At 39.4% G+C, this 12,371-nt stretch overlaps 1 protein-coding gene across 5 annotated transcripts in view; it reads left to right on the top strand.

The window, feature by feature from the left end:
- Positions 1-12,371, top strand: part of nbeab (neurobeachin b) — a 301,773-nt gene that overhangs the window by 241,674 nt on the left and 47,728 nt on the right. The gene's annotated exons all lie outside the window — the stretch shown is intronic.

Below are 12,371 nucleotides of genomic sequence, written 5' to 3'. Positions count from 1 at the left end.
AATTATTAACACTGATTGTAACTGAAGCGGTTCTTTGGATGCTGTTCTGGGTTGTTTTCTGACCTCCTGGATGAGTTCTTCATGCCCTTTTTGAGTAATTTCAGTCGGCCGGTCACTCCTGGGAAGGTTCACCAGTGTTGCATGCTTTTTTTATATATATATAATTTTTTTTTTTGCTTGTTGGGAGATGTATGGTTATCTCTAGGAATTGTATTTCCACACTACAGTACTGCACATTTTTGTTGTTTAGCAGATGCTAAAATTAGCCCGTATGCGTGTGCAGCTTTGTGGCAGGCTGCTCTTCTCTTTCCGTAGATCATAAAGGAACAATGCGGGAGCAAAGCGCAGGTTATGACATTTTAAATCATTATCTAAGTAGCCCTTCAAACAAAAGCAGGCCTGTTTAATTCCAGCTCAAACAGCTGTCTGAGTTATTGATGAGCTCTGCACACTCACTCTCAGATTGCTCTGTAACTCCTCTCTCCACGTCGTGAGACTGAGGCTGGAATCAGAATTCTCCCTCCATTATCTTAATCCCTTAAATAGGCAAGATGAACCAGAGGCGGGTCAGAACCGGAGCACACTGAGCCCAGTGGAAGTGATGCATCTAATGGTGCTGCGCTGTGGTTTAATGGGCTTTGAGGATAACAGAGGCCACTGACTGGGGCTGAGGGAACACAGGAGCTGTACGATATAAGCATACATTTATATAAAAATGAGGAGTTTCTTTGATTTTATCAAATAAAAAACCTCTGGAATATAATCAAGAGGAAGATGGATGATCACAAGCCCATTAAACCAAGCTTAAATGTTTGCACAGCAGTGTTAGCATGCTGGCTACAGGACTCACCCAACACTAGGCTACTCAGTGTCTGTTAATTCTTTAATAATCGAAAGAGAGATACCCAACGCAATACGATAAAATAATCCCAACCAAATACGAGGAAAAATTCCGAACGAATTAGACAAATAATCCCAACTGAATACGAGAAACATTTATGCTTCAATAAAAAAAAATATATTGTTTAGGGCAACAGAGGAAATTCATAGTTTTTCCTTTCCTTTCTATCCAGTTCCAGATAAGAGCCAGTTTCATCAATAAACGTTTTTAAAGGTCATTGGTCAAAATTGTTGACATTTTTTTAGATTGTCTGACTTTTATTTCTTCTTAAAGTATTATTTTCTTTATTTAGTTGAGTAGCTTTATGCTTCTCATAATCTGGATTAGAACATTACTCAAATATTTACTATTCACTGTATACCTGTAACTCTACCTCTTCACCATTTTACTCACATCGTTATATTATATATACTATACAGAGAAAATAAACACGGACAGAAGGGTAGAAGACCATGTTGCATTTTGCGTTATGTAGCATTAGCTCTTAATGATACCATCTAACATTTATTCCAGCTTTATATCCTCCTTAATATCCATATAACAGTAAATCTTATGGATTAGACTGGTAATCTCAGTGTATTGAATACAGGCAGAATAAAGCCTTGATATTAATCCATCCAGAGAATATCACAGAGGTTGTATAGATGTGTGTGTGTGTGTGTGTGTGTGTTTGGGGACCAGGTGGAGTGAGGAGAAGCCCCCTGGCCTGAGGAAGACACTGATGCATTGTAATGTATGCGTGTGACACTCTCCCCGTGCTGTTTAGCAGCTTGAGCTGCCTTCATTAGCAGGAGTTCAGCAGACCTGACGCGTGTCCTTGGCCGGCCCGGGGCTCTGACCTCCAAAAGTTCACCACTACTGGAGCAGGGAGGGGGGCGCTTCCCCCCCCGCCCCTTCATGTGATGTGAAGACCCCTGTGAGGTGTTCAATAATGTATGGAGCAGCTAGCTGCTTATATTTTAGCAGTGTGTGTGTGTGTGTGTGTGTGTGTGTGTAGTGGTTTTGTAGCAGTGGGGGTTTAAGTGTGTGTAAGTGTATATGAGGAACATGGCCGTGATGAAGGTGCAGCCACCTTTCCCAGGTCTTTGTGTGTTCATACATTAGCTGGGCGCTAGTTGCGTAGCCGGGCTGCTGGAAGCGTATGTATCCTTTATCAGAGGTGGAAAAAGTACAGAAAAATTGTAATTGAGTAAAAGTACCTTTACTTTGCTAAAATTCTACTCAAGTAAAGGTAAAAAATTAATTTAAAATGCACTTTGAGTAAAAGTAACATAGTTACTTTTAATTATTTGATGTAAAAAAGTACAATGAACTAGTATTTCACATAATAATTTGGACCTTTCAGGCAGTATCCGTGTGCCAGCGCATCCGCGCCAATTATTATTATTATTATTTTTAATTCAGACAATTGTTTTTTTCCCAGCATTTTATTTTTTTTCTAGTCTTACCTCACCTGTCCGGTAATCATTTATATACCTGCTGGAGACAGATACAGCATGAATGCGGGGAGTGTTGCTCATAAGGACTAAATAAATAAGGAAAGTGCGATGCCAGCAGTCACACAGTTCCCCTGAAGCACTGTCCTTCAAAACCGTTCACCTGCCATTCACACTGCTGCTTTGAAGTTATCTGTGGGGAGGGAGCATCATCTTTATATTCCTTTGTGTGCAAATAGCGTACTGTATACTGATTCCACAAACAGACAGAAATAAATACATGTACAGTATAAAAATATACTACAGTGGTGCTTAAAGCAAATCTGTCTCTGTCTTTCTCAATTCGGCTTCATCATTTCATTATGTTCATGTTTGTGTGTGAATGTGTGTGTATGACTCAATACCCAGATATGAATTGGCATTCCATGGATTGAATTGGCTTCTCATTGTCTGATATAGTCCTCCAGGTGGACGGTTGTTTCCGGTTAAGATTATGCTGTGCGTGATTGGCTGCCACTTCTCACCAGTGTGTGTGTGTGTGAGTGTATGAATGCAAACGAGTAAAGGATTTAATGAGTAAACAAGCAAATGATTAAACAAGTTTACAAGAAAATGAGTTAACGAGTGAACAAGTAAACGGGTGAAGAAGTAACCAAGTAAACTAGTAAACAAGTAAACTGGTTAGCGAGTGAACATAAACAAGTAAAAGAGTGAACAAGTAAACGAGTAAACGAGTTTACAACATCGTTTACAACAACGAGTAAACCCTTCAGTGTTGTGTGAAAGGCCGTACTGGGGAAACGGGTTGCCAGGTCACCTGCAAACATAGTCCTTCAGAATTCTTCACCTGCTATTCTCACGAGAGCGGGTTGGCGTGGGTTGGCGATGGTTGGCGTGGGTCTGCGGTCTGCGTTTCTGTAAGTTGCCCAGCAGGAAGCAGCTGTCAGTCACGGCTCTGAGAACGCCCCCGGGGGACGGAGAGACGGACGGCATTGTGCAAATCCGCTGAAGCATCCTGCCTGATACGTTCCTTAATTCCCCACTCAGCCACACCTACAACACACACCTGCAATCATCTCACACACACACACTCGCCTGAGAGAGAGAGAGAAAGAGAGAATGTGGGCGAGAGAGGTGTGCGGGGAACAGGAGAGTGACTCAGAGCCCAAATCGGTTTGTTTTGAGCCTCGGGCTAAAACTCGCACATTTCTGCGTGACAGCTCCGCTCAGCTGCTGGACGGATTTATTGGAATCTAATGATTATTTCCCTTTTTGACGGACAGGTAGCTGATAGAAAAGGGAAACCGCCTGTTAATCGCAGCTGTTAATTGGCGCATGCTAATGCGCAGCGATCGCACGCTCGCTCCTCACACCGAGCATGCCCGGCGCTGCCTCTCTGGCGCAATTCCACGTGTTATTCCACTTCTATTGTGCGGCTTTGACAGGAAATTAGACGAGTTGTCTCCATTCGAACTTCTCACGAGGGCGAAAGGAGCAAAGCGGTGAAGTGACAGCGGACATAATTACCTGAGCTGTGCAAATCTGCTATTATTGAAACTCATTGTTCATTGGGAAAAATGAATCGAATGAGGCCTGGCTGGATCTTTTTAATCCTTTTTTTAATGCTAACAGTATTAGAAACCCAGTAAAGTCATATGTAGTCTAATATCAGAAATAGAAACAGGGTTTAATATGTTCTAAAGCTGTTGTTGTTGCTGTAGCTGCTGCTGCTGCTGTAGTTGTTTTTATTACTCTAGATGTTGCCTATAAATAGACGCTGAAGTTCACAGGGACCAGATATATTTCAATATTCCATATAAAATATAAAAAAGTTGATGCTGAAACTTCCTTAGGACTAACACAGTAACACAAATACTTTAGTTATTTATTTGCTACTTACCAGCTTTAAGCTGTTAATCAACTAAAATATATATAATTCTAACAAAATATATGCTTATATATACTATATGTACACCAGCAGATGACGTGTCTCTTCAAACCATCACTGATCATCAATAAATTTTACATTTTATTTAAAGTAAATTATATGATCAGAGTCTGGAGGAAGAGTGGAGAGACACACAGACCAAACTGCTCGAGGTCTAGTGTGAAGTTTCCACCAATCAGTGATGGTTTGGAGAGACATGTCTGTCATCTGCTGGTGTTGATCCACTGTGTTTTATTATCAAGTCTAAAGTCAGTGCAGTTTTACTTTCCCACAAAATCTTACAGCACTTCATATCTTACAGCTTCCCTCTGCTACTGACAACTTTTATGGGAGAGGAGGATTTCATTTTCCAGCAGGACTGCCCACACTGCCAAAAGTACCCATTGGTCTTATATAATATTCTAATTTTCTAAAGGACACTGATTTTATTATTTTTTTTATTGGCTGTGAGCCATAATGAGCAACTATAAAATAAATAAACACTTAAAATAGATCACTCTGTGTTTAATACATCTATATAATATATGAGTTTCACAATTTGTGAACTGAATTACTGAAATAAAGTAACTTTTCGATTATATTCTACTTTTTGATATTTTTGAGATGCGCTAGTATTATACAAGTGTATGACTCTTCTTATTATGGTATTCTGGGTGCTATACAGTGCATTATGAATGCAAGATTCATAGAAATGTTACCTCTCTCTTTCTTTCTTTCTTTCTTTCTTTCTTTCTTTCTTTATTTCTCTTTTTTATTTCTTGTTTGCTGTTGTTGTGGAGGTAACTCCTGCTGGCTAGCTGTCAGATAAATTATAGCATCACACCTACAAACCAAGGCCTCACTACAGAGACGCATCCAGCTCCAGCTTCTTTCAGATTTCCTCTGAATCTGCGCTCATGCTCTCGGTGCGCCGCCTGTTTTAGAGGCACATCTGCTTTGTTTTGACTCGCAGGAGGTTGATTACATTAGACTGAATCTATGCGCTGCTCTCCGCCGCTGACGAGGCCGGAGAAAACAAGCCCGACTCCCCCTGACAGCGCGCCGCCGTCGCACCGCAGCCCTAATGTAATTTCCTCTGAAATATGAAATGCTGGATGTGCATCTCCAGAGGGAACCGGCACAGATAGCACCAACTAACCGCGCTCTCGCGCTCTCTCTCCCGCTCTCGCGCTCTGCACAGTCCACACACCGCCACTGTTTTATCTCCGTCCCGAACTCCGGGCCGAGCGAGGGATGCTAATTGCTCCTGAAGGCGGTGGTTTGTTTGCCCGGCAGTCAGAAGCACAATGGGCTGAAAAGCAGGAAGTTTTGTTTTGACTGCAGATCCAGGGTGAGGTGTCAGAGTATTTCACGAGCTCCGCAATTCAGAAAGTGCCTCAGGCAATTTATTGAGTGGGTGTCGCGCAGATTTCTGACATACTGGTAGGAAAAGCTTCTGGGGGGCTGAAGTTTTCAGCATCGTTTCAGAGTTTATTTAAAAGTTCGACTAAAGCTTAATATTATTATTTTTATTTACAGAATTTTACCAGACAAGAATAATAATCATGCTCAAAAAAACATTGATGTGATACATCATTAGGAAAAATGCTTCTTGTAGTACTTATAAAGATTCTACACCTTATAACAGTATATAAATGCTATTAAAGTTATCTGTGGTGGAAAAGAACATAAAGAACATAAATTGATTTAGGGCGTATCAGTGTGTCTTTGCTATCGTAACATCAGGAAAATTACAGCTAGCGCCAGGAGCCAGGAGCGCTCTGACTTTAGCAGCTTGCTATTTTAATGGTGCAGCTACCTGGATGTTACTTTACAACATGTGTAATAATGCCCTGCTAAATGCAGTTCAGCCACTGACCTAGTCTTAGTCTCTTTAAAACACCAAATCCACCGGAGATCCTATTTAAACCTATAGTTACACACAGAGGTGAATAGTCCAGGTTCAGAAAGTAAAAATCCATCCCGTGGTTTTTACTTTTTACTTTTAACTCGTGTAAACAGAACTGTTCTAAACACACACCTATCTATCTCAATTGTACTTGGCTGTTGGTGTTTTTCCTCCATAGACTAATTCTAACCATTTGTTTCTTAGCTCTGAATTACTGGGTAAAGTATATAAACACTGATGTGTTATTCGCACAAATAACACAGGAATGAACTGCATGCTGTTCCTAGAGCTGTTAGTTATCTCTATCTATCTGACGAGACGGCGTCTCCACCCGGCTTCAGCTCTGCCTGTGGGCGGTCCCGAGCCGAGGTGGGCGGGGCCATAAATACTAATTCACGGGTTGATGTAGACATGGTGCTTTTCCTGATCGATATTTTCTTTTACTAGCTGCTGCAGACAATGAGGAAGAGGTTGAGGAAGAGTTTAATCATGTGCAGCATCATAAACAACTCAGAGAGACCCACTGTATTTCACAAACAACAAGAACAAGAGGATTTCAGCAGAAGGAGAGCTTTAAAGCATTTTTGTTTCCTATAAGTCTGCAAAGTGATGTGAATAAGGATGGGACCAAAACTATTAAAATTAACAGTTGAGTTTTTAAAAAACAGTAGCTTACTAATTCAGCCTGTAATTAATGATGAGTAGAGCTGAGTTGTTTCTTATTTTTTCTATAATTTTTAAAACCTTTTCTAAAGAACCCTTAAAGACCTTTTACCCAAACAACCCCAATAAAACAGTATTGAATGATTAGCTATTAGTATACGACATCAGGTCAGGCACTTCTTTCTCTGTTAGCTGGAGGATTTAAGGGAGTGATGGGACACTGGGATGGTCAATGTTCTTTATGGGCCTTTAAATCTTACAATCTGTACAGTGTAAACGGCTTTTTAATTGACTGCTAATGAGATGATGTGGGCTGTATTATCCGCTCTGGGTGATTTATATCGTCAGTGTTTGAATAGGTTTGGTCTAAAGAGGTCAACAGGGATGAGAAGAGAAAACAGGCAGAAATTACATTTACTAACAAGCAGCGCATTTCAGAAACGTCCTCAGAGGACGCAGGAAAAGCTGCATTACCTTGAGCTAAAGATATTCCGTAATGTATTTTTGTCTCTCTTGGTGTTTCCAGTCGTATTTGTTCGTTGCATCATTTGAGAGGAGCTAAAGAATAGAAGAGAAATGAAAATTTAACACACAGCAACTCTTAACAACCACTCTTAATGCACAATTTCTGATTTACTGTACGGGCAAAAGTGTTGGGACACCTGCTCGCTCATTTTTTACTCAGGAAAGAAGATATTAAAAAGCCAGTATCAATTAAATTGTGTTAAATGGTGTTTTAATAGTTTTTTCAATCATTTTGGGTCATACAGACAAGCCATCAGCTAATATTCCTTAATACTCACAAGGATTACTCATTAATACACTAATGTTAAGAATATTATAGTATATTCTTACTTTTGTTTGAGTAAATGTACTGTATCTACTGTCCAGTAAAATTCAGCTTTCAACTACATTTTAGAGCATTGCTGTGAAAATGATGAATGATTGTGTACAGCAAGAAGAACATTTGTGTGGTCAGAAGAAAAGCTAATCACTGTGTCCTTTATGATCAATCCCTGTGATTTACAGAGACTCTGATCAGCATAGAATTAGCATAGAGAAATGGATCATTTTGCATGCATCCCTAATTGGCAATAATTCTCTACAGACTAGAGACGTTAGTTCCGACCCTGCAATGTGATTGGCTGAGTGGCGTTCTATAAGTACCGTTATCAGCCGGTAATGCACTGTAACCAAAGCTCTTCATGTATTACTGTATTACACCACTACATACAGGTAACCTAGCAACGATGCAGCGCTTACAAACCAAACAGTGCAGTTACAAATAAACAGAGCAGCAATGGAACTATTTTGACTGGGGGAGTTTTTATAACCAAACAGATCCTATTTTCTCCTCCTCTTTAACTCAAAATCTTTAATAAACAGTGATAATGGAACTGTGGTATAATCAATCTACGACCACACCACAGCAGTGCCAATATTACACGTTATAGCATGAACCTCGAGTGTATTATTGCTTAATTGTATATATTTTATACAGGTCATTAAAAATCAGAAGCTCTGTAGTTTCTGATGCGTTTGTCCTGATTCTTGCCTGTGTTTCTGATGGAGTTCCTGTTGGGCTTTTTTGCTTCATGTATCAGCAGCTGCTGTGTTGTGTTTCCTCTAGATAGCGTAGCGCCCAGGCTCCTGGAAAATCCTGCCTTTTTCTTTGAGGTTTGTTCCCCTGAGGCTCTACATCAAGACAATTACATGTGCCGAGCCCCCCTGTTGTCTTAGATAGTGCACTGAGCATGTCACTGTACTCGCAATGGGAAGTGATAAACCATGTTTTTAAAGATACCCACTCTCTCAGTGTTCCTGCAGGCATGCGCTCATCGAGGTTCATCGAGGCTTTATAAGTCCTACAGGATCAGGCTATAATGCGTTATGGAGTAAATTAGAATCTAGTTTTACACATTCTCTTATAAATAGTGTATCATGCACTGAATGGACTTTATTAAACAAGCCTTCTCTAAAAATGTGCAGTGTGTTTAAACGTCTCCTTCTGCTAAAATCCACTTTTTCTTGTTCTTTGTGAAATACAATAGTTGTATATGAATGCTGCAGTAACTAGTAAAAGAAAATATTCAGTAAAACGAGTCGATCAAGAAAAGCACCGTGTCTACATCAAATCTCTGAAACTTTATCGTTTGAGTTTTAGAGTTGTAAAATTGACTGTGAGGAAAGGCAATATGTTTGCATGTATGAACATTCACGAGCAAAAGCCGAAATCAAAGAAAATGTAAGGTATATAGGGCCCTTTTTTTGCGATCTATAGCACTATGGTCAATTGTGTATTAAGCGCAGCTGGATTTAGGGCGTGTTGGTGTGTCTTTGGCATTGTGAGGGAGCAAAAAATACACCTTGTGTAGCTCAAAATGTGCAAAAAAACATGAACTAATTCTTTTAATTCTCTTAATGTGTTTTGTGAAATAAACCAATCAGTGTGCCACTTGATCTTCCCTTTAATAGGCAGATGAGCTCTGACTTTGGCACGTTCGTATCTTAACAGTGCAGCACTTTTACTGACCTACTGTTTATCTGTTTATTGTTGAGTGTGCACTGTGCTTCTGTGAAGCTAAGATGGAGGGTTAACTGTTTTCAGGGTTTTAATCAGTCAGTGGAGCACCTGTATTTACTGCCACTAAGTAAGATGCTATTTTCATGGTGCAGGCAAAATGCGTGAAAATATACTGTTGATAGGGTGCACGATAGCAATTAGCATTTGAACATTCACACTCCAAAATCTCTATAAAAAACACAGAGGTGCAGGGGGCGTGTTAAAGTAGGGAATTCACTAAAACCAGGACAGAGAAACACTGCACTGTGGAATCGCTCGTGTATAACTTTTGAATCACTTCTGTTTTACTGGAAAACGTTCGTAACCTTCATCCCACATCGTCTCGGCTCCTCCGACAGCTTAGCTGAACTTGGCAAACTCTGGGTTTCAGGCCAAACACAATATTTCCCTGGTTAAGTGGGTCTCACTGCTGCAGTGATGTGGACTCATCTTGCATTTCGACTGGTTCCACTAAGAAGCTTTTTTACAGAGTGCTAGACTTCCTGTGGCTGACTGGCCTATCAGAGCGGGTCCTGGACATCGCATGGCAGGTCATTATCAGCTCATAAATCTCAGCAGATCTCCATAAACTCCTCTCTTGTTCAGACCAGTCTCGCTAATGTTGGTGTAGATGGTCATTAAAAGGAGAGAGAGAATGAGAGGAGAGTAGGGAAGGATATGGAGGGAGAGAGGGAGCAGAAACGAGGGGAAAGACTCTGCAGGAAAGGTTAAAAATCATCATTTTTATAGGACTAGTGGAATATAAAGTTTAGAATTATTAGCTAATTTAGCTAATAAAATGAACAATTTTAGAGGTAGAAAGTGAACAAATATTTTTTTTTGTTTTGTTTATTAAACTTTATTGGCTATAGTTTCTCTATAGAAAGCTCACAAGATATCTTTAGAACATACAATAAGCTTAATCTCAACAACAAACAAAATATTCCCAGCATTCTAAGAGAAGCTTCTAAGAAGGCATTTAGACTATGTTCAGACAGCAGGTAAATATTTAGTTTTAGATTTTAGTTTTAGGTTTTCGTTTTTAATATGATCTATATCTGACATTGAGATCTGAATGGAGCATTGCTTAAAGTGTAATATATATATATATATATATATATATATATATATATATATATATATATATATATATATATATATATACACACACACAGAAATATACATGAAACAGGAAACACTAGGGGACAGGTAACAAGTGGGCGGAGTTACAAATGAACACAGGTGAAAATACTAAGGCAGAGACGTGGAGGAACACACAAGGCCATGTGCAGGGGAGCACATGGGAGGAGAAAGGTAAATAAACAAATAGAAGGGCAGGAAAAGACAGAGACAGAGAGGAGAGACAAAGAACAGGATGAGAACATGATATTGTCTACATGTACTGTAGCTTCTAATGTTCTAAAAACTAATAATTTAACTATGACTGACTTTATGTCCCTTTGTTTAGAGGTGACAGCAGTGTGTAAATCGAGTAGTTACTCCCATCTCAGTTGTTTATTTCAAAATTTCTTTTCCTGTGTAAATCATTCTTAAAATTTAGACATGCCCTGTAGTAAAATATATTACTCCACTCCAGTTAGTACTGGTTCTATCCTAATAGCTATATCTAAACAGGGCTGTAGACACCCGTAGCCCGTGTATATCTCCACAGTCTCAGAGTGTCGGAGGCCTCAGTGTTAATCGTAATCTCTGAACACACGCTGCTGCTCCTGAGAGCAGAGAGGACTATTGATTGCCCTTCAGGACTTCAGGCTTCCTCAAACTCAGTGACTCTGAGTGTATTAATATTGACTGAACACGTTCCGGCGAGGCCTGCTGCTGCTGCTGTCGCTGACCCAAAGCCTCAGAAGCCAATTTGTCCTGATCTAACAGATTTTTAATGGAGTATTCGCCGGGTCTATACTGTAATACTCCGGGGGAAATAAAACAAATAAACTGCAGTATAGAAGAACTCAGGTAGATATTGCTTATAAACCACAGCTTACATTCTAACAAACAGAGATGTTACAAAGGGGGATTATATAACCGCTTAAAAGATGTCGTTTAAAGAACCTGCAGTAGAAGCATTAATTTTAATCGTGTGTGTTTGTTTCTTTGTGAAACAAAAGTACTGCTGGTACTCTTACAGCTCTGAAAAATTAGACACTTAAAAATGATGAGTTTCTTTGATTTTATCAAATTAAAAACCTCTGGAATATAATCAAGAGGAAGATGGATGATCACAAACCATCAAACCACCAAACTGAACTGCTTGAATTTTTGCACCAGGAGTAAAGCAGCATAAAGTTATCCAAAAGCAGTGTGTAAGACTGGTGGAGGAGGAGAACATGATGCCAAGATGCATGATTAAAAAACTGTGATTAAAAACCAGGGTTATTCCACCAAATATTGATTTCTGAACTCTTTTTTGGGCCCTTGAGTGAAGCATTTAAGGTGGAATGGTAAATTCAAACAGGCTAACACCCTTATGAATGATTTAAGAGCATTTCTAAGAAAAAAATAACAAATAGCAATGTACTTACACATTGTGTTATAGCTCGTGAAGAGGGAATGGATTTTGCACATGTATTATAATATTGAACAGTATAGAATAGTAAAAACTATTGTTTTTAAACCTTTTGGGAGGTTTGAGTCTATATTAGGTGAGTCAGACCCCTCAATTCACACTTAGGTTAAAATGAACCTTTGAATTACGATCTGTTCCAGCCAAAACTGTCAATCACTCCTTTTTTATGCTGTAGCAGAATAAGGTTTTAAAACCTGGGGATACTAAAAAAACAGCAATATAAGCACAGTGAAATCTAACTGTTGGAATTAAACAGTGGAGATGGAAAGCCAGTAAATAGGAGCAAAAACAACGACCAAATGGCCATGTTTTTTTGACTTGTTATCTTTTGGGTCAATTTGACCCGATTTGATGTCTTTAAATAAGTTATTGATATAATTTCTTG

The sequence above is a fragment of the Astyanax mexicanus genome, chromosome 18, assembly GCF_023375975.1.
Source record: "Astyanax mexicanus isolate ESR-SI-001 chromosome 18, AstMex3_surface, whole genome shotgun sequence".
Lineage (NCBI taxonomy): Eukaryota > Metazoa > Chordata > Actinopteri > Characiformes > Acestrorhamphidae > Astyanax > Astyanax mexicanus.
The sequence above is the reverse complement of the archived record's forward strand: the minus strand, read 5'-3'. Positions and strand labels throughout refer to the sequence as shown.